Genomic DNA, 26,250 nt, shown 5'->3' with positions numbered 1-26,250 from the left:
TTTGTTTGAGAGAGCAAACTTTTCTGGGCGAATCTTGAAGTGGGCAGTAGAATTGGGACAATTCGACATCAAGTTCCAACCCAGAACCGCGATAAAGGCCCAAGCTTTGGCAGACTTTGTCGCAGAATTCACCCCTGGAAGTCATCATATCTGCCCAGTCGACCTGACTGATACAACCAAACCAGGGATAGAAGTTGATGCCGGAATAGCGCAACCCCTGGTGCAGGATATTCAGTCAGACCCCAAGGCAGACCAGAATAAAGACAGCAAGGAAGGAGCGAACCAAGCTACACCAAGCCAAGACTCACCAACAAATAAAAACTTGGTACAATCAGATAGCGAGGGGCAGACAGCAAGCATGAACCTTGAAGAAAATACCAGCAACATTCTTGACCCCACGACATCATCTGACCTCTCCACTTGCTAGAAGTTGTTCGTTGGAGAGATGTGGAAGCTCTTTGTGGATGGAGCATCCAACCGGCATGGTGCAGGACTTGGCATAGTCCTCATCTCACCAGACGGCCTGGTTGTGGAGCAAGCAATCAACCTTGGCTTCCCAACATCAAACAACGAAGCGGAGTATGAAGCACTTCTTGCAGGACTCAAATTAGCATTCTACATGAAGGCCACCGAACTAATGGTCTACAGCGACTCACAGCTGGTGGTAAACCAAATTTCTGGTGACTATGAAGCAAAGGATGACAGGATGGCCAAGTACCAAGAGTTGGTCAGAACAAAGATCAAGAAATTTGAAGTAGTAAGGATAAAACAGATTGGCAGGGAGGAAAACAGCAGAGCAGACGAACTAGCAGGCTTTGCGTCAATGGTAGATACATCCATCCCTCACCCACTACTAATTGACTACCTACTGAGACCAAGCATTGAAGACCCCGAAGTAGAAGAGATATGCTGCGCCGAATTAGGCCCCTCATGGATGGATCCCATCATACTGTTCTTAAAAGACGGCGTCTTACCGGAAGACAAAAAAGAAGCCAACAAAATTAGAGCAAAGTCGCAGCGATTTTGGCTCTCCCCATCTATGGCATTGTACAAAAAGTCATTCTCAGGACCTTATCTAAAGTGTGTCCACCCCAGTAAAGTAGAAGCGTTCTTGTTCGAAATACATGAAGGGGTGTGTGAAAGCCACCAAGGAGGAAGATCGTTAGCTTACAGAGCCATTTCGCAAGGATACTAGTGGACATACATGCAAGCAGACTCAGAGAAGTATGTGAAGAAGTGCGAGTAATGTCAGAAGTTCGCACATCAAATACATCAGCCGGCCAGAGAACTCCTACCATTGACCAGCCCATGGCCCTTTGCAATGTGGGGCTTGGACATAGTAGGACCACTTCCAACAGTACCCGGAAACAAAAAGTTCTTTCTCGCAGCAACAGACTACTTCACAAAGTGGGTGGAAGCAGAAGTATTGGCATCAATCAAAGAAAAAGATGTGAAGAAGTTCGTCTGGCAGAATATCATTACTCGATTCGGCATACCTAAAGCCCTAATATCAGACAACGGCACCCAGTTTGATGGCAGAATCTTTAGAGGCTTTTGTGAAGAATACAAGATAGAATTCTACAATTCTACACCAGCATATCCTCAAGCAAATGGCCAAGCAGAAGCATCAAACAAGGTTGTCTTGGATGGACTGAAGAAAAGGTTAGAGAAGGCAAAAGGCAAGTGGGCGGAGGAACTTCCTCATGTTTTATGGGCTTACCGCACCACACCTCGACGATCAACAGGAGAAACACCATTCTCCTTAGCCTACGGCATGGAAGCAGTAATCCCATTGGAAGTTGGCCTCCCCACAATTAGAAGCGAAAATTTTGATCCAGACTTGAATGGAGAAGCCATAGCATTGGAGCTCGACCTCGCCGAAGAAAGAAGAGAAAGAGCACTAGTCCACATTGCCTCATATCAACAAGAGTTATCCAGGAAATACAACAAAACAGTGCATCCAAGGCAATTCAAGATCGGAGATTGGGTGCTGCGCAAAGTGATGGGAAACACCCTGGTGCTAGGAGATGGCAAGCTAGGGCCTAATTGGGAAGGTCCTTACAAAGTGGTTGGGTTAGCAGACAAAGGGGCATACCACCTAGAAGACAATGACGGCAAATCAATCCCTAGGCCATGGAACATCGCCAATCTCATGTTATTTTATTTTTAGCTTTCCTCTTTCAAACATGTGTAATTTTTTCTTTCTTCAATAAAACAAGTCGATTCTTTTCAGCATAGTTATTTTTTGTAAAAGTTAGTTTTAGTGAAGTTAGGAACATTGCAAACATTTTATTCTAAGCTGGCTGAAAAAACCAACTTAGAGGTTGGTTGGATTAAACCAACACCCCTCCTAAGCCCAGGATAAGGATCCAGGCTGCAGGACGTTTGGTCGGAATAACCAAACACTTTACTTTAGGTTGGCTGGAAAAACCAATCTAAAGGTTGGCTGGAAAAACCAACACCCTTCCTAAGCCCAGGATAAGGATCCAGGCTGCAGGATGTTTGGTCAAAATAACCAAACACTTTACTTTAGGTTGGCTGGAAAAACCAATCTAGAGGTTGGCTGGATTAAACCAACACTTGGTACTCTTTAGCCGAAGTAAAGATATCGGCTAAAGAGTGGTTGGCTGGACTAAAACCAACACCTAGTACCCTTTAGCCGAAGTAAGGACATCGGCTAAAGAGTGGTTGGCTGGATTAAACCAACTCTTAGTACTCTTTAGCTGAAGTCAGGACATCGGCTAAAGAGTGGTTGACTGGATTAAATCAACTCTTAGTATTATTTATCCGAAGTAATGACATCGGCTAAAAAAGTGGTTGGCTGGATTAAACCAACTCTTAGTACTCTTTAGCCGAAGTAATGACATCAGCTAAAAGAGTGGTTGGCTGGATTAAACCAACTCTTAGTACTCTTTAGCTGAAGTAAGGACATCGGCTAAAGAGTGGTTGGCTGGATTAAACCAACTCTTAGTACTCTTTAGCCGAAGTAATGACATCGGCTAAAAGAGTGGTTGGCTGGATTAAACCAACTCTTAGTACTCTTTAGCCGAAGTAAGAACATCGGCTGAAGAGTGGTTGGCTGGATTAAACTCTTATTACTCTTCAGCCGAAGTAAGGGTATAGGTTAAAGAATGGTTGACTGGATTAAACCACTCTTGGTACTCTTCAGCCGAAGTACATATATCAGCTAAAGAGTGGTTGGTTAGTAAGCTCAATCAGATTGCTCAGCTAAGACCGGAATAAAGTATCTCGGCCGAAAAATATTGTGTTTCGTTCAAGTTACAGTTAGAAAGCAAGCACAAGCAGGAAAACAAACTGAGATAACAGTTGGAACAAAAGAATTCATTGAAAAACTCATTACAAGTGCAAGCATACAGATCAAACCGGAATAAGTGTTGAATACAAAAGATGATTTTCATTGATTAAATTCAAAACAAGTACAAAGGAGGGGCCACAACCCGGTTACAAAAGCAAAAAGAAAAAAGAAGATACAAAATCAGTTAAAGAGATCATCTAGATCAGCATCCAGCTCAACTCTGAGTCCGGTCTCAGCAGGAAGTTCGGTCGTAGCCAGAGCTCGGTTGGGCTCGGTTGAAACAAGCTCCTTTGCATTCGGCTTAGCTGGAGACACGACTATAGCATCAGGTGCTGGGGGATTGGAGATCGCTGGAATTGGAGGAGTAGGCTGGCGACCGGGCTGGGAGTCGTCTTCAGAAGAAGAACCTTCATCTCCACCTTCTTCAAGAAATTGCTTCTGAAGGTCGGCAGCATACTCTACCAGTGAGGCCGGAATGAAATACTGAGAAGCATTGTAGATTTCGGTTTCGGGCCCACAACCGAGCTGCTCCACAGCACCTCTCCAGCCGCACTTGAAGAACAAATCCTTTGCTGCTTCACATTGTTTGATATAGAGGGCTTCGCCTTCCTTGAAACCCCGGAGCTCGGCGTCTTCTGCCTTCTTCTTCAGCTCCATTATCTCGGCGTCCTTCTTACCTTCGAGCTTGACTAGCTCATGAAGGTACTTATCCTTCATCACAGCTAGGGCCTTCTGTTTGTCTGCATCGGCCGAGGTAACTAGTTCGGTCAGACGAGCTACCTCGGCCTCTAGCTCGGCCTTTTTTTGGTAGGACTCTTTCAGTTCGGTTGTTTTTGCTTCAACCTCTGCCATGGCTTGCCTCGCTGTGCTTCTAAGCTCCATTAACTTTTTATGCGCAATTTGGCCCTTTTGCACGGCCTAAAAAAAAAAAAACTAATGACAAAACCGAACAGAAAGTTGGTGATATTTAGAGAGACAAGAAGAACAACTTACCAGGATCATTGATTTCATGGCCGAGCGGATGGCCTTTAGCTCGGTCAAGTTCTTGTGGTGTTCCATGTCGGCTGGGAGACACACACTCTTGGCAAGGTTGAAAGCCATCAGATAGTCTTTTTCAGCGACAACTGAATCAGTGTCATGAATATCACGGTTCTGGAAAGTCAATTTGGGTGCCCATTTGGAAGAGCTGGCTCGATCGGCGTGCTCCGGTTGCGAGCTCGGTGGAGGGCTTGGTGGCAGAGTGGTTTCATCTTCATCAACTAAGCGTTGTTCGGTCTGGATAGTACGGGCGCGCTTAGCTCGGCGTGATGAGGAGGGTTGTTGTGATGGTAGGGCCACCACAGTTTCTTGTGTTTGGTTTGGTGGTGGTACCTCGGCCCTATTTGTCTCGGTCAAGAGAGCCCTGACTCTGTTTCTCTTGGCCATCTCTTCTTCAGCAGTCAGTGGGATTAGGTTAATTTGCGGCAAGGTTGGGTCCGGTTCGGGGGCGTCCTCCAACAAAAAGTTAGTTACTCTGGCTTTTCGGCGACCGCTGTATCTGTATGTCGGTTCAAAATTTAGAAGTTTGGCCCAACTTCTTTATGGAAAACGTAGTGCAGCGCGGATAGTGTTCAGGTTGGGGTAACTGTACAAGGATTGAAGATGGGCTGAATCTGCATAAAGAAGACAAACTGTTAGTTCGGTTCAGGAGCAGGTAACCGAAATAAAGCAAAGCATTCCAACAAACCGAAGTAATTATACTAGGTTCTCCTTTATTCCAGTTTATACTTCGGCTAGGGATCTGGGCTTGCTGGTCTTCAAAATTGCCAGACACCCAGAAAAAGTCATCATCATTCAAGTCTTTGTCCGGTGTGTCTTTTATTATTTTTTCTCGGCAGCGGCGTATTCTAAGATAGTAAACCCAGCCGTCTTCTTTTGACCCTATGGAGTACTGGTGGAAGATTTCGGCTAAGCCAAGGTTAATGCCAGCTTGGCGGTTTAGCTCGGCTATGCCCATTATTATGCGATATGAGTTGGTGGAAAGCTGGGTTGGGCATATTCTCGTTCATTGAAATCTTAGTCCGGTTGAAAAAGTCATCATCATTCAAGCCACAAATTAAGGGTTGGACTGGAAATCTTAGTCCGGTTTCTATTATTGATAAAAGGGTAAAGGGTACAAAGCCCTGGTTTCCCCAAGGTATAACATCTTTTTTGGCTAAGGTTAGGTGGACATCGTCAGGGATGTTATAATCCCTTCGGAATTCGGCCATGCCACCTGGTGTTTCTACTAAAAACCTATATTTACTCATTTACTCCTAAGTTATGTATAAATTATGCTTGGTGCTAGCTCGGTCGGAAAATGTTGCTGTGTAGCTCAGTTGAGCGATCAAAAGGAATGCCTGGGCAACCTAAGTCTGCAAAGTGAAAAAACAGAAGTGTTAAGCACATATCTTTAGACCGTGCGGCAAAGTAAAAACAAGTTAAGTCCTACTTCGGCTTTGTGAAATGTTGCAGGTCCTATCTCGGTTTCAACAAGGTGCTTGGTAGCTCGGTTGGGGCGAGTGATTTGTTAGATCGGTTGAAATTCTAGGGGCAGCTTTCTTAGTTCGGTCTGAACTAAGAGTGCTGGTTTAGCCCCAAGATAGTTCGGTCGGAATTAAGGCCTTCAAACACACTAAGTGCAGACTTAGTTCGGTTTGTTATCTCGGCTAAGATAAATCAAAAGATGGTTTTTTGACTTGTTAAAACTACTGGTACAAGTGTTGGTTCGGTTGAATGGTCTGGCTAGACTTACACATAGCATAAACAGTATCCTAGTCCGGTTGCATTATGATTTTGGATCGAAAACCAGTGTTCTATAGGGTATTACATGTATTCGAGTGTTCTATTGCTAAGTTTTTCCAGAAACATACAAATCAAGTAGAAAGAAAGAGTGTGTTTTGCAAAAACACACAAAACAAAATATAGTGGATTGAACAAATACGAAAACAAGAAAAATAAAACAGATTTATAATGCTTACCTGATGAAGATCGAACAGCCTAGAGGATGGGAGCATACGGCAGCAGCAAAACACGAGCATCACAGTTGCAAGGTTGAAGGACAGTGGAGGTTAGAAGACAAAGAGAAGGAGATGAGTAGTGATTCAAAATAGCAAGGGTTTGTTTTGTGTAGATGAAAGGACGAAAAGGCGGGAACTGTTCAAAAAACGCGAGGTACGAGGGCGGCGTGACAGCTGCCTTCAGCCAATAAGAGCATGCCACGTGTCCATGAAATAGGAAGCGTTTCAGTTGCTGTGATTGAAGAGACGTTTTGACCGGACAGGTACAACCCGGTGTGAATTTAGCCCGGCTGAAAAGGCTAAAAGGGTTTTTTACCCGGCTGGAAAGGCTAAATGGTTTTAGCTCGGTTGGAATTCTGAAATTTTTTAGCTCGGCTGGTAACAGGTAATCCCTATCATGCTACGCAGATGGAATTAAGGGGCAATTGAGAGGGTAATTTATACTTATAAATTGGGCCGAGCTGGGTAATGGGCCGTTATGGGCCACGTTGCGAAGGATTGAGTAAAAAGGCCATGAAGTTTTTCCAGCCCAAGAGAAGTGTAAAGTTACTCCGGCCCAAGAGAGGTATAAAGTTACTCCGGTCCGAAAGAATCTTGAGGTTACTCCGGTCTAAAGGAAGCTTTGAACATAGCCCGGTTGCCGTACTCAAAGTTAGCCCGGTCTTGGCTTATCGAGGTTATCTCGGCCAAAACCTTGCTGTTTGATAGCTCGGTCTGATCACACCATGGTTGGCACTAGGAGAAACCTGGGTAAGAGCAATGAATGGAAGAGCCGAACTAAAGTTAGCTCGGTCTAGTCTGCGGCTTAGCATAAGCCATGCTTACCTCGGTCATAGTGGAATCCGACCATGGTAAAACCATCTCACTTGGTTTAAGCAGTGAGGAGGGTGTTGAAGGATAAGTATTATCTTTCAGGAGTATGAATCCTAGGAGGACTCTACATGGAGGAGTAAGAGTCCTACTTGGATTGTGCCACACGGAACCTATAAAAGCTCACAAATATCACTTATGGGGAGGTAACACAACTTTGATACACAGAGCTTTTCGTCTACTTGTTTATTTTGCTGACTTAGGCATCGGAGGGGTTTCCGGCACACACCTGCCGGCTAGCTCACGTTTGTGTTTTCAGGGAGTAAAGCGACGACGTTTGGAGGAGAGCAGACTTGATCAACAGGATTATACGAGAAGGTTTATTTCTTTCCCGTAGAGGCCTATATGTTTGTAAAAACTCAAGTTAACCGGATATTGATAGCTATTTCATCGAATCAGATTTCTTTCAACCGTTTATGTTTTCATTGTTTATTTTTTCTATACAAAACTAATTTGATCACGTAATTATCGATATCTGATTAATTAAATTTTTTACAAGTATATAATACTCGATAAATTTTACACATTAAACGATTTATATTATAAAACACAGACCCGTAGTGAATCCTCCCAAACTCAACCGCATCCTTCAATCTGTTTGAACGCTGAACCTTTCTATTAAATATTTGTTCCGTCTAATGAAGCATGTTAGGGGAAAGAGAAATCCATATTAATTAATTAATTAATTATCATTCTCACACTAAAAATATGGGGGAATTTTTTTTAAAGTCCCTGGTATTAAGATTTTACAGTATAAAGTATACTCAATATTTTCATAATGTCTAAGGTCCCTCAAGTTGATCCAGAGAAAATTGATCCAGAGAAAATTGGTTAAGAGAAATTTCTCTCCAGAGAAATTCTGAAAATTTTTTCTGGACTTCGGAATTTCCCTCCAGAGAAATTCTGGATTTATCTCCAGAGAAATTTTGAATTTGTCTAACTTCGGAATTTCTCTAACTTCGGAATGTGTTTTAACCAAATTTCTCTGACTTCGGAATTTATCATATGTGTTTTCATAATATGTTTTAACCAAATTTCTTTGACGATGTTGTTTCTCATGATATCGAGAAGAATCGATCTCATGGCAGCTATCTGCAGCCCATTCAGAAATGAGCAAATAACTCTGTGATTTGTTTACAATTTTTTCTGTGTATTTGACTAATATTCTCTGATTTACTTATAATTTTCTCTATGTTTTAATGAAACCAAAGAAAATTGTATCTGTTACTTTTCTGTGTTAATTTTTTCTGTGTAATGGCCAAAGAAATTTGTTGATTTTCTCTGGCCAAATCACATTCTCCCACTGTGATCAAATCACACATTCAATTTCAATCCACAATTTCAAGTAACCAAATCCATAATCTAAAAACTCAAAATGAATTCAAACCTTATCAAAATTCAGACACCTGAGCAGCATGCTAGAAACAAAATTCAGCTCTTTTAAAATTTCTCTAAGTTGAGAATTTCTCTAGACCAGGGAAGAATTTCTCTAGACTCACTTCAACTCAGAAATTTTTTCTCAAAGCCAGAGAAATTTTCCTCACCAACCCAGAGAAATTCACTCAAATCAGAGAAATTCCCCCTTTTCAAATCACTCAACCCAGATAAATTCACAACTCATACATCCAAAGCAATATGCATTCTTTGTGTCCAATTCAGAAACTTTTGATCGGTATCGTTGTGATAAATCCAGTCACTCAATGGTCCATTTATAGCATATTCATAAACAAAATACCAATGCCCTTCGCTGAAACAAACACCCGATAGGTGGATGAGACTGGCGTGGCTGATCTTGTTTAGTAAATTCATTTCCTTCGACACATCTCCATTCATTTCCTTGATGGCAGCAAAATCCCCATTGATTGTACCGTGATAAACAGATCCTTTAATCCAACAATTAGGACTGAAATACTCTGTTGCAGATTGAAGTTCTTCGAAACTATACAATTTGAGGGATTGAGCTATAATGGATTGAGCCTGCGAGAACGGATGAGGTGTGTCACCAGTGGCGCCGGAATTGAGTTACGGCGAGAACGGCGGCAATGCGGCGGCGGCATCAACACCGTTGACGGTGTCGGGATCGTTTAAGAGTTTGAGGAGGCGAGCTCCGCAGAGGCCGCCGAGTTTGGACGCGGATGAGTTCTTGAATTTGCTGCACGGGTCAGATTCGGTGAAGGTAGAGCTCAATCGGGCGAAGAATGAAGTCAGGGGTGAGGAACAAGAGTTGATCTGGACAGGTCTGAGAGAGAATGGAGAAGTTTAGAGAGAGAGAGAGAGAGAGAGAGAGAGAGAGAGATGAGTTTTGATTTGGTAAGGTCAAATTTCTCTGTGATATGTTTAGTGACCTTAGATATCAAAAAATAATTTTGTGGATCTCTTCTATTACGAAAAGTGGGAGATGGACCCTAGATTAATTTTCCCAAAAATATGTTGATTGTCTCCCCTACCATTATTTTTTTTTCTACTGGTCCCCACAACCATTATTGGCTTGGGTAAATCTATCTATGTATAGATACTATATAATTACAAAACTTTATAATCATATTAAAGTTAAAATTTACAAAAAAAAATTCTCATTTTTTTATTTTGTTGAATTTTTGTTAATACGTATCACAATATGATTGATTTATAAATTAATTTTATATTATTTAAATAAAATTTTAAATTTAAATTCTTATGTTACTATAATTGGAATGAGATTAATATCTATTCCTTAAATTATTCGTCCTTTATTAAATTATAAAATTTAAAATTTAATTTTTCTTTAAATTATGTTACCACAATTATAATGAGATCAATATTCACAAGTGTTATAATTTGTTTAAAATACATATGTTCAAATTATTAATTGCTACTTTTTTTTTGTCTTTTTCATTTTAAATTTTATAAAAAAAAAATTTATATCCTTCTAAACTATGAGGACTTGAATAGTAAATTTTTTTAATACAAATTTATTTGTTTGTTTAACAAAAGACATAAACATTGAGAAAAAAAAAATACCATGGTGGATTCTGTCAATTTTTTTTATCTCAAATAAATTAAAATAAAAAATAAAAATATTTTTGGCTTAAATAGTGAAGAAGTGAGGGCATTTACATACAAGTCCTAATTTATGAACTTATACTCTATTAAGTCCTAATTAAGATTTTTTAGACCTTTAAGTCCTATTAAATTTTTAATAGTCAGAATTGCCCTTTAAATAATGATTTTTTTTTTATTATTTATGATTATCTATAAAAGAATATGATGATTTGACATTTATTTTGATTTTCAAACTTTAAAACATCAACTTTCAAATTGAAAAAATTAAAAAAAAATTATGTGCAAAAAAAAAAAAACTAATTTTTTTTTGAAAAATTTGAATTATTTTTTTTGTGCAAAATTAAAAATTATGTATCTATATATGATGATAGAACATTGATGTGCAAAATTGAAAAAATAAAAAAATAAAAACTTTAAAAATAAAAAAATTGATAATTTTCTCAGTTTTAAAATTGAAAAAAAAAAATGTTAATATTTTCAGTTTTATTGGATAGTTGAATTAAATTAATAAGTAAAATGGCAAAAACGTTTAATCTCATACTCTGTTTTTTTTTATTATCAGTTAATGAAACAATTATATGAAATATTATTATGCAAAATTGATAATTTTCTTAGTTTTAAAATTGATAAAAGCTGATAATATTCTCAGTTTTATTAAATATGACTTATTGGTTCAAAAAATCTTAAATACGACCTAAGCTACCATAACATTTGTAAATAGGACTTTTAGGTAATTAACTCTTTTTTTTTTATAATAAAAAATGGGAGTTACACGTGATAATTTATTATTCATCTAGACTTTTTTAATACTTTCTAAACATGGTGGATCCTATTAATTTTTTTTAATCTCAATTGTCAATTGAAAAAATTAAAATAAAAAAAATGAAAATATTTTTGGCTCAAATTGCTAAAATGTGACTTTTTCTAAAACAAAATAAAAGCAATTAATATACTGGGAATAAGACCCACACACAAGTGGAGATATTCAAACTATTAAACTCCTAGTGAGTTGTAAGAGTTCTGGCCAATTGGGCAAACTCCATTTGGTTATGTTATTTTTCTATTAAAAGTGATGGTTCGTGAAAATTCTTTTTTTATTAAAAAAAAATTATAGGTGATGATTTATTATTCATCTAGAAATATTTTCAGATAAAATGAGAATATCATTTTATCTTTTCTTCTTGCATTTTTTTTATCTAGATACTTTTATTTTGTAAGAAATTTTTTTTTATTTGATTTAAATATTTGATTTTAATTTTTTTTAAAAAAATTATATTTAAATTATTTTATACTATTATAAAAAGTATTTTTTTTAATATCAATTTATTCGATGATCCCTTTCTAAAGGTGTATTTTTTTTTAAAAAATTCTATTGAAAAAACTTAAGCATATTACTTTTTACTTTTGTTCATTAATATTAAAATTTTTTATTATTAAAAAAAATAAATTATCAAATAATTATATAGATTTATATATACAATTTTGTTTCAATTTACTCATGTTATCTGGTATCTTTACCCAAGTCTACTAAAATTTAATTTGAATTTTTAAATTTCTGCACTGATCCTCATCGAATTAAAAATTACGTTGCCCAATTTTTTAAAAATTACAGGTTTGACTTGAGTTGTTTGGGTTGAGCTCGCTCAAGTTTGCAACGCTAGCAAACAGATTGAAAGTTACATGACTGAATTTGTGACAAATTAAAAATTGATACATAAATTGTGGTAAAATTGTTGGACTTAAATTATAGGTTTCAATCTTTTTTGTTTTCACAATTTGCATACAAAAATCAAACTATTTATATTATTTTATATAAAATTATGTTATTAATTTTTTCATATCCCGTGCATAGTACGGATTTACCACTAGTACTTAATAATGCTAATTGACATGTACAAATATATATATATATATATATATATACATATTACTATGTAAATATAAAAGTAGAATTCATTCTTAATTTTTTGTTTGTTTCTTAATTGTTGTCTGTGTACAAGTCTCTATACTCATATATTTTTAAAGTGTGTGAGTGTTTTTTAAATTTAAATGTAAATTTAAGAGAATTTGAGAGTAATGTGGAGCTCATCACAGATTTTATTTTGAAAATTTAAACCATTTATTTTGTAAGGCTCTTAATGTATATCATCTATGAAAAAAATTAAATTTATCTAATAATCATAACTTTTCATTTTATAGTATTTGTTTCTGAAAAAAATGGATGACAGATACATTTTTTAAAATAGAGCATCCATTTTTTGAAAATTAATATGATAAAATGGAAATGTTATGATTGTCAAATTGACATAATTTTTGTCGTGAGAGATATAGATGAAGCGCTTTACAAAATAAATGATTTAGATTGTCAAAATGATACCATAGCGGGCCTCATTGGCCCATCAAATTCACTCAAATTTATTACCAGGAAGTCTTGTTTGAAAAGCGTGTAGTCTATTTAGTCCCATAACTTTTTGCTTATACCCAAAAGTCCTATAACGTTATTATTCTTCTTCTTTGCCTCTCTTCTTCTTTGTCTCTTTTGCTCTTTGTGTTTTCCGGCGATCGTTGACGGGTTGCTTCTTCTCTTTCTCTTTCCGATATATAGTCACCGGCAACCGACGACTACCATCGATTTGGATTCATCGGCAACCACCGACCGCCGACTACTTACTTCACTCTCACCGACAATAAAGAAGATATGTTTTCGACGAAGAAGATGAGTAGATTTACATCAGATCTGATGTAGATCTACATTAGATCCGGCTAGATCTAAACAAAAAATAGTTACCGGAGTACAATCCTCTCTCTATATTCCCCTTTCTCCTTCGATCTCTTATTTTTTTTTACATTTTCTCTGTTATACACTTCTCTTTTTTCTGTTCTAATGGAGAAAATTTTTAAGTTTTGAATAAGTTGTTTTCGAGTTTTAGTTACAGGCAGTGAAAATTGTAAAATTTTACAGTTTCAAATTTTTTTGGTGCTGTGTAGATTTACATCAGATCTGAGTAGATCTACATCAGATTCGGCTAGATCTAAACAAAAAATAGTTGCCGGAGTACAATCCTCTCTCTATATTCACCTCTTTCCTTCGATCTTTTTATTTTTTTTTATTTTTTTTATTTTTTATTTACATTTTCTTTGTTATACACTTCTCTTTTTCTGTTCTAATGGAGAAAATTTTTAAGTTATGAACAAGTTATTTTCGAGTTTTAGTTACAGGCGGTGAAAACTGTAAAATTTTACAGTTTCAAATTTTTTTAGTGCTGGAATGAATCATGGTATAAAACTGCAAAATTTTGCAGTTTCATAACAGTTTTTAGAACTGTAAAATTTTACAGTTTCATAACATGTTTTTCAATTTGATTAATAAGAATAAATACTTAATAGATTTTTGCTTTGAAACTGTAATATTTTACAGTTTCAAAACTTGCTTTTAGTTTGATCAATATTGGAGATTATTTGCTTAAACCTTACAAAAATTGAAAAATAGCATATGTTTTTCCCATTGCTGCTGTTTTTTGTCGTTCCATTTTTTTTTTCTTTTAGTTTATCAATATTTAGCACATTTTGCTATATTTTTTCACTCTAATTTCTCTATTTTTTTTTTCGGCGATATTCTGGATATTCCCGGTGAATCTCCAATGATGTTCTTAACGTTCCGTGAACGTTCTGAACATTCCGGTGACTTCCATTAACGTTCTTAACACTCCGGTGAACTTTCGGCGATACTCCGGTGACTTTCCGATGATGTTGAATATTCCAACGAGTCTCCGGTGACCGTTTGACGGTATTAGAATGTAACAGCATCTGTAAATTGAAAAAAAAAAAAAAAAAATTTTTGGTAACAATTAAAAATATATAGAACTAATTGGTGTAAGTGTTTTGTTTGGGAATTAGATAGATCTTGAACTTTGTATATGGGAATTATTGGCAATTTCCCATTTATATTTAAACTTGAGAAGCCCAACCCTTTTAAAATATATATTACCTATTAAAAATCCAATTAAATTTGTTATTTATATAAAGTTTTAATAGATACATATATATAACTAGGATTAATTATAAAGACATCTCCAGCAATTATTGAAATGTCTGTTAAAATTATATATTTAAATTCCTCAACTATAAAAATAAAAATAAAAAATAAATAATTACATCTGTAATATTTGTTGTTTATTTCTTGTGTCAATTTCGTCACTGTAATTACATCAATTTTATCATTGAAATTTTCAAATTGTGTTAATTTCATCCAATATTAATATTGCTTTAAAAATTGGATTGAAATGAAGGGTTGACATCCAATTTGAAAGGGTCTATTCCATTTTGAATGAACCATTTTGCTCTCCATTTCAATCTAATTTCTTAATCAAAGTTATAGATTAGGCTAAATTGATTCAATATGACAAAATTGTTAGACCAAGTCAACAAAGAAGGCAAAATACAGGGACTGCAGTATAATTTGTCCAAAAAAATACTATACTAATATCTTTCCCGATGTATATAGCGATCCTGGTTTTCCCTCCATTGGTCGTTGTATTCCGGACTCGGTTCCGTGGATGTCGGTTGTTGCATATGTTTCATTCCCGTCCTTTAATTCTTTGTATTTAAGTTTTATGAAGTGTTCGGCAGGTTTGTAACAGGTTGGGTGTGTTTTGAAACAAATGGTTGTTGCCCAGTTTTTGGTGTCTTCGCTCGAGCGAGGCTTTTGTCGCTTGAGTGAGCTTTGTGTTTTAGTTCCTTCGCTCGAGCCAAGGTTCCTTCACTCGAGCGAGAGTTGAGCGGTGTGTCTGTTGGCTCGAGCGAGAAGTCTTGCGCTCGAGCTTGCGTCTGGGTCTAGTTTTGGAACTGAAGGTTGTGTTTCTTGGCTCGAGCGAGCTTTCCTTCGCTCGAGCGAGCGAGCTGTATGTTTTGGGTTTCTTCGCTCGAGCGAGTATTCTTGCGCTGGAGCGTGCCTCTGGGTTGCAGACCTGAAGCTTTGTATTGTTGGCTCGAGCGAGGCTTTTTGCGCTCGAGCGAGGTTTCTTTGTGTCTGGTCGCTCAAGCGACCATTTCTTCGCTCGAGCGAGGCTCGAATATATCAGTTCATAGCAGTAGCTTCCTCTTCACTTTTCTTCATCTCTTTTACTCAAACCCTAGAACGACTCCTCCCTCTCTCTCTACATACATTCTCTCTACAAATCCATCTAGTTCTAGTGGTCTTCTACCCTAGCCTCTTTGTAAGAAAGGTAGAACTTGGTGTGGGCTACATTTTGATCCGAAAATCTTTGGGTTTGGAGCATCTCGAGTTTTCAACTTCATCTCCTTTGAGTCTCACTTCTTGAGGTAAGGATACCCTACTCCTTCTTATGGGTCTTGACATAAATTTAGTCATTTTGATTAGATGGTGAATTATGGTAATTTTGGGAAGGTTAGGGTTTGATTTGTGATTTATAAAAGAGGGGTTTTTCGATGTTTGAGTCAAATATGTATAAGAGACTTGAAATTGGGCTTGTTTATGAAATGTGAGTGAAACTTGGGCCTTGGGGGCAATATTGTGAATAGGGGAAAATTTAAGCCCTAATCTAATGAGATTAATTAATTTGGGAAATATGGAAATATGAAATTGGGTTGAGAATCATGAAATTGGATGGAATTGTAGTAGAATGGCGTGGTTGGATTAATTTATCACTCACTTATGAAATTGTTGATTATTTATTTGTTCGATAAATTATTATCTGTTTAGAAATAACTACTTTGGGCTATCGGTGGAGGATAGTCTTGATTATTGTAGACACTGTATGTTGATTAGGGAAAATTGAAACTAATCACCTGAAATATGTCATTAAATATGACGGTTGGAATAATACATCGAATATGTGTATTGATTGATCATTGTATATGATAAGTGTCACTACAACAAAAAACACATTTGACGACCCACAAATTTCGTCACCAAAAGTACAAATTTTGTCGCCAAAAGAATCGGCGATAAAATATACAACTTGTCGCCAAAGCCTTGTCACTAAAAGTAATGGCGACGAAATCTGAAATTGTCACCGTATGTAGACATTTAGCGACAAGCAAAATTGGTCGCCAAAAATCATACATTTTGTCGCCATAAAATTACAATTTGTTGCTAAAAGGTTAAAATTTGGATAGGCTATGTACTTTTAGCGACAAATAAATGCGTCGCCAAAAGTACTATTTAACGACAAAATTAATTTGGTTGCTAAAAATCACGTTTTTAGCGGCGAGTAAGTTTTGGTTGCTAAATGTTCCTGGAATAACCACTAACTTTTAGCGACAAAAACAATATGTTGTCGCCAAATATATTAACAGCGACAAAAACACCACCTGTTACTAAAAATTCACTACACAAATTTTGATTTTAATAATTTTTTTTGTTCAAAATAATCCAAAACACCTATTTTCCTGTGCACAATATATACACATATGTAATGTAAATAATAATACACCTGTGCAAGACATTCATACTAATTCAAAAGTTATAGCTATGAAAAATCCCAATAAACATAATTACAATTCTCTGACAATCTAAAACATGCATACTAAAGTACTTACAAACTACTAATATCAAACCCATAAATACATTACCAAATCCTATGTCAAAATATTTTCAAAATTACAACCAAATATTTTGATGTTAAACATCTAACCAACAAGTCATTTACTAAAATCCTATGTCAAAATATTTGCAAAAACACAACACCAAATATTTTGATGCTAAACATTTAATCCATAAATCATTTACCAAAATCCTATGTCAAAATATTTCAAAAAACACAAAATCAAATCTTCTGATGCAGCCCAAAATATTTTCTACAATTGCCAATCTGTCACATGAAAAAAGAAAAAACAATATTAGATTGACAAAAAAAAAAAAAAAACACAACTCGATATGAACTTCACAATTTTGATTTTAATTTTGTAACAGGAAGTCCAATCGGGTGCTGTTTGCTCATACAACTCTATTTAGGCTTGAACAAGCTACCCGTGCCAAGTTTCGGTGGTTTCAGTGGTCATTTTGCAATTTTGGCCCCCGAACGGGCCTTTTAAGTCTTGTGTTTTACATTTTTTCTTCTAATTTTCTAACCGGAAATCCAATCGAGGTCCCGTTTGTTCCTACAAGTCTATTTAGGTTTGAACAAGCTGTCCGTGCCAAGTTTTGGTAGTTTTGGTTGTCATTTCGCAATTTCAGCTCCTAAACGAGCCTTTTAAGTTTTGTGTATTACAAATTTTCCTTCTAATTTTCTAACCGAAGATCCAATAGAGGTCTCGTTTGTTCCTACAAGTCTATTTAGGCTTGAAAAGGCTATCCGTGCCAAGTTTCGATGGTTTCGGTGGTCAATTTGAAATTTCGGCCCCCGAACGGGCCTTTTAAGTCTTGTGTTTTACATTTTTCCTTCTAATTTTTTAACCGAAAATCCAATCGATGTCCCGTTTGTTCCTACAAGTCTATTTAGGCTTGAACAAGCTATCCGTGCCAAGTTTCGGTGGTTTCGGTGGTCATTTCGCAATTTCAGCCCCCGAACGGGCCTTTTAAGTCTTGTGTTTTACAATTTTCCTTCTAACTTTTCAACCGGAGATCCAATTGAGGTACCGTTTGTTCCTACAAGTCTACTTAGGCTTGAACAAGCTGTCTGTGCCAAGTTTCAGTGGTTTCGGTAGTCATTTCAAAATTTTGGCCCCCGAACGGGCCTTTTAAGTCTTGTGTTTTACATTTTTCCTTCTAATTTTTTAACCGGAAATCCAATCGAGGTCCTGTTTGTTCCTACAAGTCTATTTAGGCTTGAAAAATCCATCCATGCCAAGTTTTGGTGGTTCTGGTGGTCATTTCGCAATTTCGGCTCCCGAACGGGCCTTTTAAGTCTTGTGTTTTACAATTTTCCTTCTAATTTTCTAACCGGAGATCCAATCGCGGTCCTGTTTGTTCCTACAAGTCTATTTAGGCTTGAACAAGCTGTTCATGCCAAGTTTCGGTGGTTTCAGTGGTCTTTTCGCAATTTCGGCCCTCGAACGGGCCTTTTAAGTCTTGTGTTTTACAATTTTCCTTCTAATTTTCTAACCGGAGATCCAATTGAGATCCCGTTTGTTCCTACAAGTCTATTTAGGCTTGAACAAGCTGTCTATGCCAAGTTTCGGTGGTTTCGGTGGTCATTTCACAATTTCGGCCCCCGAACGGGCCTTTTAAGTCTTGTGTTTTACAATTTTCCTTATAATTTTCTAACCGGAGATCCAATAGAGGTCCCGTTTTTTCCTACAAGTCTATTTAGGCTTGAATAAGCTGTCCGTGCCAAGTTTCGGTGGTTTCGGTGGTCATTTCGTAATTTTGGCCCCCTAACGGGCCTTTTAAGTTTTGTGTTTTACAATTTTTCTTCTAATTTTCTAACTGGAGATCCAATCAAGGTCCCGTTTCTTCAACACAACCAGACATATTAAATGAAATGCTTGTAGTGATTTGAAAAGTAAATTATGAAAAATATACTTACAAAAGTGTTTGTCAATAAGATTCCTCTGATGAATAATCTAATTTGTTCTTGCTGGACCTTGGACAAATTCTTCAATGACTCTAGTTCTTTTTGTATGCTTGAAACCACCTCAGTATGTGCTTGTGCAGTAACAGAAGATCTGGATGATGATGGTTTTGGACCAACTCCAAAGCGTTTTAAGTATCCCGATTTCTTTCCAAGAATCTCGATTGACAGCTGCTCCTGAGTTAAAGGTATTGCCCTAGGCTCTAAAGACTCTTCATGTCACTTTTTGAAAGCTTCCTATCAATTTGTAAACAACTTCAAAAGAAACAATAAAAACAACTTTTTAAATGAGATCGTTATTATTCATGTAGTAAATATAATACACAATGTTAAGAAACAAGACTTACTTGCAAGAGAAACATGTCTCTAGGCATTATTGCATCTTCAGGATAATGGCCAACACCTTCCAACTTAATGACCTCCAATAACTAATAAGGACAAATAGAGATGTATAATCAATGTCAACAATTGAAGAAAACCATTACAATTCAACAAGTCAATTTGAATTAAAAAAGATCAACCTTATATAGTGATTTCAGCAGTAAATCAAGAATAAATAACTTACCTCTTCGTGCTCAATAGTATGAGCTAGTGGAAGAATTACTTGGCCCCCAAAACTTCCAGCTCGAGCCCTTGGTAAGATACAGGGACCAACTTTGACAGCTGCAGCTGAATAAGCATCAATACTGCTGTCTGCCCATTTTGACCTATGCTCCCGCAAGAACCTAAGAAGTATTGCAGGGGGCTCATTCTGAAAGAAAGGACAATGTAGAGAAGAAAAAGAAATGCTAAACTTGAAATGAGAAGATGAATCCAAAGGACAAGTAGGAGTGTGAGAAAGCATGCATTAATAGACCACAGTATGACAATAATGTGAAATTTACTTCACTTACTAAGATGCTTCCATCATTAATTAAATCCTGAAAGTTATGTAGAAAAAAAAAAAAAAAGGAGCCACATAAAAATAAACATAATATTAGTAGATATTATACAAATGTGTGATAGCAGCGTGACAAAATTTTTGCACACTCAAGGGAAACCTAATAACAATCATTGGCATTATTGTGGAACAGATCAAGCAATTTAACCATTGCTTACAGCATACCACTCTGGATATGTCTGATCATTTCCTGAAAACCAAAGAATAAAGCAGTGCAACAAAACTCCTATGCTGAAGAGACACAGAAACTAGTCACTTAAACATCCTGATGTACCTGCACTGTATGTTTGAAACTACGAGATGTACAAAGCACGTGCCAAAGATGAGATGGATAAAGTGGAATGTTGAAAAGAAAAAAATTTTGGGCTCTCTAGTGGTTGTATGGTATCAAACCATCTAGAGGCTCCTGATCATATAGACATGGGAATAGTGATAACCTATTTCCAGCAGTTGAACTTAACTTTAACTAGCAGGATTGCATGCAAGTGTGTAGTGTTGGTGAGTCGGTGACACACAAGGTAGATATCAAGTCTAACCAAGCTAGTTCATTAGTTTAATCCCTTATTCATTTCTTTTTCCAGAAGGTATCATCTATATACTATTATATTTTTACTAATGCAAATTATTATTATTTTTGTTTAATGACTAGGAATCCCTCCAAGGCAGGGCCCTTTGGACCCACCCCTATAGGGTAAAATGTAGGATGTACGCCAACGCCCCCACAAGTGTACATTGGGCAAAGCCAAGGAGGTTCGAACTTCGGCGCTTAGTGTTTCTGGTACAAAATACACTACCAGTGCTGAATTTGTTCTGCACAATTCCTTGTTGGCTTTAAAGTTTAAACTACCTGCCAACTTTTCTCTTTGGGTTGGTATCTCAAGGGGGCATGGGCAGTTTTACAACTGAATGGAAGCTAAATCAACTGATTGGTAAACTAATCAAACTCATAGTAATGAAAACAAACATCCATGCTGTGTTTGAGCTATGCACAGTTTGGCTGATTGACAAAGAGGCAGAATCAGCCACATACAAGCTGAGCCCCAGCATATACACCAAAAACAAAAGCTGCATAACAAGTCGACAGCATTTGTCATCCTAGGATAATTTAACAATCTATGCATGAGAAACATAATCAACGAATGAAGTACTCCACAATTTTTTTAATAATGTTTTCCCATGGACTATTCAGATAAATGAAACACTTCCAGTATGCTAACCTGCAAAAGCATTGACGCTTTTGCACACAAGACTGCATTGCTGACGGCTGGAAATCCATTAGAAAATGTCAGATTTAAGCCCATCAATTTGTCAGGTGAAGAGTTAACAAGGATGCTAACATCATCCATGCCATCATTTTCCATCATAGACCACCCCTCATCAGTAAAACCGTTAAGAGCCTCATTGTAACCCCTGCCAGAGAAAATAAAAATAAAAATAAAAATAAAAATAAAAATCTATCAAGCTCTGGACAACAGAGAAAACTATTATATTCAATAGATGGTGGTAAAGCAGTAATATATCAACCTGCTCAACCTCTGGCTAAGTGCTCGTAGAACTGCAGGCCTTCTGCTCCAGTTGGTGACATTAGACTGAGAAACCTCCTGAGCTATCTGCCTCAATTGGCATAGAGCCTGTGAGAAATCAAGGAAAGTCAACAAGGAAACCTCCTTATTCACATTTTTTGATTATAAAGGCTAGCCAACTTATTTATACAATGAGAAGAAAAAAGCTTTATATATAGATAGCATTCGCTTGTTTGTTATGTGTATATTAGTATATATTTTATTAGGGAGTGATCAAAAAAGCCGAGAATCCAGTACAAAAATTCAAATTCTAGTTCACATCCACAACCCAGAAAATATGAAAACAGAAAGCAATGAAAATGACTCTAATTAGTCACATAGTCAAAGAAATTGCTCATACAAATTCTAGCAAACATTATGCAATATAAAGAGCTGTCTGCAATTATTTTCCATAAATTGTTTTGTCATAACCTAACAGCTACTACAAGTCCTTCAAGATTAAACTAGGTAAATTTTATCCAAGGGAATAAAGATAACAAAAGACTTCTATCTGACCTCAATAAAGTTGAGAATGGCACTAATATCAGCTCCATTTGAATCTTGTATGGCTGTAAGTGCTTCAAAGATCATTGCAACTACAAGGAGTTTGGGAATGCCACCACTTTGTAATGAGTTTATTAATTTTAACTAAACTGCTCATACTGTTGCATTAACTATTACATTCAGGGGTTTCACATCCCCAAGTGTCACATTTGAATCCAATGGAAGTCTTATGGCAATGTGATTGGTGATAAGGTTCATATACTAAGATTCAAATTCTGAAACCAATGAAGCCTAAAGAAAAGATAAATAAAACTGAAAGCAAATACTATGATGCCATCTTTTGGACAAAAAAGGATTTGAATTTCATGGGGCCTAAAGCCTCTATCGTAGGTTTGTAAATCCTAGTTTGCTTAGCCACTCAATACATAGAACAACGCTAGTGACAGTGTTTCCTGTTTCTGTTGCCTAATTCTTATTTATCCTTTTGTATTAGTTATTTTCCCCATAGCTGAGTGGAGGCGCAGAATAAACATATCAATAGAAACAAAAGATTTATGCACATAAAAGTTTCTCTCACCAATCAGAGCAACGCCATGAGATTAATTCTATATTCACAAAAGAGAACCAAAAGAAAAGCGCACCGTGGAGCAGTTTTCCCATCCTAGTCATCATCAATAAGTGAAGCAAAAGCAGAATTTTGACCATTGGTGAGTGGGCCAGCGGCAACAGCTTTTACTCTAGGAATTCTTATTTTTTCTTTAGAACTGTGTGCAGCAGTACTAATACCCATGTTCCGCCATTTGTCCTGATCATGTAAATAGGCATGAAACTAGTAAATAGCATGCTGGTGTAAATGAAAATCATTCAATAGAAAACATGAGCAAATTAATGATAATTCCTGTTTCAATAAAAAAAGACAAGAAATATAGAAATTACATGGATTAGCAGCTGCAACTAAAAACATTCACAAACTGGTAAAAGAAACAGATAGAATCAGATGCAAATAAAACCATCATCATAGCAGCAAATGAAGCAGAGAGTTGATGTGGCAACATCAACCTCATAAAGATCTTGAATATGTTAAAGAAAACTTGCACAAGCATCATCTTTACCACACAAGATGATTAATAATCCACTAACTACAAACTGAAATCCACCTAAAAAGGGCCCACAACATAATGGGTCGTGTGAGGAAATATGGACCGAGAAAGGGCCCACAGCAGAACCTCGCAATCAGCCCAATATCACTTCCAGTGCCCGGTCCACCAGCACTCTGCAAACAGAAATGGGTCTAGGCCTAAAAAGAAAAAGCTAAAAATAAGGTTACATATCTTTCAATGTACTTAACCAGATATTTTTCAAGATAATACAAGAAGAAAATGGAAATTTGAATTACAAGCTACAATGACCATATATGGTTTTTATGAATGGTCTACTACTCAATGTAAGTTTAAAATTTTCTTCAACAAGATTGTTAAGAATGAATTTTGCCAAGATTGAACTCACTTTAAGAATGGTTAATTAATCCAATGCTATTCACACAAACAATTGTGCAGGACTCAGAGGGAATTTCAGATCAGTTGTTGTCAAGGGTTCATTATTTGAGACTCCTTAGCTTCCCTTTGCCAACATACTTCCGAATACCATAGATACTAGAAATGCAACTGCATTCCCCACTTGTATATACCTACAAATTAGATAGAAATAGACAAATATTAGACACCAAGGAAACAATTTAGAGTGCTGCTATTTGCCTCAGACCTTTTTTCTTTTGGACCCTCATCTCTTAATATTGATAATTATTTGTTTATTCACCATGCTGGTTTACTATTTACTTGGGTGACATTTGTTCTTTATTGAGAATATGATTGATAATCTAGTCAAACCTTTGGCAATTAAATTGTGCAAATGTTCATGAACAACTGTTATTTTCTTGTCTTTCCGTGCATATTTCTTCTACAAGGCATCTCGTGACATGGATACACGATTTGGGATTAACAAAGAGCAAAGCGATTTTACTACTAAAGCATGGCTTGAGAAGATGAAAACCCTATTTATCAGAAAGGGTTGTGGATTCTCCTCACGGAGTGTTATTACAGGTGATGCATATAAAGGAGTCAATGAGATTGGACTGCCTTTTGAAATTGCTCAACGGATAACATTTGAGGAGAGAGTTACTCAATATAACATGCAGTATCTGCAGAAGCTGGTTGATGAAAAGTTGTGTTTAACCTATAGGGATGGTTTGTCAACCCACTCGCTGAGGGAAGGTTCGAAGGGGCATACTTTTTTAAGACCTGGTCAAGTGGTACATCGACGGATAATGGATGGGGATATTGTTTTCATCAATAGACCTTCGACAACGCATAAACATTCCCTGCAAGCTTTGTCGGTTTATGTTCACGATGACCATACAGTCAAGATCAACCCTCTTATATGTGGGCCACTTAGTGCTGATTTTGATGGTGACTATGTCTATATATTTTATCCTCAATCCCTTGCTGCAAAATCAGAGGTTTTGGAACTGTTCTCTGTAGAGAAACAGTTGCTTAGTTCTCATAGTGCAACTAACGAATGTATTTTGGACTCTTTTTAACTCTAAAATTAGACATTAACCATACAGAGGGAAACATAAAACTTAAACCTTCATCTTCGCAATACAGAGTAAACTCATTCCCCATGTAGTGTACACAACCAAAGACCAACAAGAAAATAATAAAACAAAAATAACATGTGATTTTTGGCAACGCAAAATATACATATTAGCCATAATGAGATACACAAAACTTTTGTGACTAATAAACACACACAAATTTCATCAACAAAATTGTTAGTTATATTCTAACACAAGCACAAATCACTAGTCCCACATAAATCAATTTATAAGAATCTTCTTCTAACAAGAAAACTATTATTTATATATATGTGTACGTACCTTATCGGGATGAAGATAGACTTTGTCTCTGAAGAGAAGAACAGCACTGGCCTCATCAAGAACACGGGTGAAAGCAGCGACTGAGTGTTCCTGAAAATCAAATAATTGTAGTATTTCAAATAATTCATGTACAATTACAGACTCTCACTGAAAACACAATAACTGAAATATATGGAGTGACAAATACTAAAAAATGATTAATCAAAGATAATAAATTTACTATATATACATACTTCCACAACTTCAATTTGTAGATAAACACAACAAAACAAACCCACCAAGAAAACTAAATTATATTCTCCTAAATTGTATTTGAGTCCAAAATTCTCCTAAATTATATTCTCAAAGATCCAAAAGTCAAAAAAAAAAATGGATCTAATAAACAAAATCACAGTAGGCCATCATTGATGCATTTTATCAAACATTTGACAAACAAGAAAAATGGGATTTGAACTCTAATGAGAGAAACCAGACATCACAACAACACCCCTAAAAAAAATTCTAAAAAGGCACTTGGCAAGAAAAAAAATCAATTAGGGCATAGAAATTGCAATTTATAGGGCAAAGAGAGACAAGCACAATTTGCCAATAGAAAAAATAAGAAGCTGAAGAAGGGGGGAGAGAGAAAGAGAGAGTCCCCCCCTTCGGCGACCCTTACCCTACGGCCACGCCTAACAAACCCACGGCGACGCCCCTCCCTACCTCATCTACGCCAAGCACCTCTACCGTTCTCGTCATTCGTTACCTAGCTCATGCTTGACAATCGTTTGGGTATGCTATTTGGACTCTTGAAGTCTACTATCTGGATGTTGAATGAGAAGAGAAGAGAATAGATGAGTGCGTACCGTTGATTGTCACCGCTGCCGAATCAGTTTCGCCATACCGTCGAAGTGTGCACAGAGAGAGAGATTAAAACCCTACCCTTCCCTTCCATTCCCTTTTGAATCCTCTATCTTCTGCCTCTCTTCTCATTTTCCTTTGAATACAATGAGATGAGGCTTGGGTGTGTTTATTCAGTAAAAGGGTCAGTCTAGTCTTTAAAAGAAAAAAAAAATTGAAAAATGCAAAACGACGTAGTTTCGTTTGCTAATTTATTGGCGACAAAAATTCTTCTGTCGCCATAAGTACCGTTCATCTTTTCCGCGACTATTTCATTTCCGTCGCCAAAACTTTACAATCGGCGACCAAAATTTCGTCGCTATATGTTCATTTGGTCGCGAAAATATTTTTGGCGCTCCCGCCCAAAAAATTAAGTTGGCGCCAAACTTTTTGGCGACTAAAAATATTAACTCGTCGCCAATAGTGTACTTTTGGCAACAAACAATTATATTGTCGCCGATTATGTAAAATTGGCGACTAATTTCAGTTTGGTTGCTAAAAAGCGTCGCCAAAGATGTTTTTTGTTGTAGTGTGTTTAAATACATTGTATATGTATGTTGTGTGGGAGGAGATAGGGGATGTACTCCATGATTTGAGAGGAGATAGGAGATGCACTCTCAAACCTGTTTG

At 36.6% G+C, this 26,250-nt stretch overlaps 1 long non-coding RNA gene across 1 annotated transcript; it reads right to left on the bottom strand.

The window, feature by feature from the left end:
- Positions 1-22,750: 22,750 nt before the first annotated feature.
- Positions 22,751-25,709, bottom strand: LOC114303014 (uncharacterized). Its single transcript, XR_014337203.1, has 3 exons — positions 25,587-25,709; positions 24,742-24,831; positions 22,751-23,097 (listed from the first exon to the last, which is right to left on the bottom strand). It is a non-coding gene; the product is annotated as an uncharacterized LOC114303014 (long non-coding RNA).
- Between the last annotated feature and the right edge of the window lie 541 nt (positions 25,710-26,250).

This window comes from Camellia sinensis, chromosome 8 (genome assembly GCF_055761805.1).
Source record: "Camellia sinensis isolate YWXY chromosome 8, ASM5576180v1, whole genome shotgun sequence".
Classification (NCBI taxonomy): domain Eukaryota; kingdom Viridiplantae; phylum Streptophyta; class Magnoliopsida; order Ericales; family Theaceae; genus Camellia; species Camellia sinensis.
This window is presented reverse-complemented; position numbering and strand designations above follow the sequence as displayed.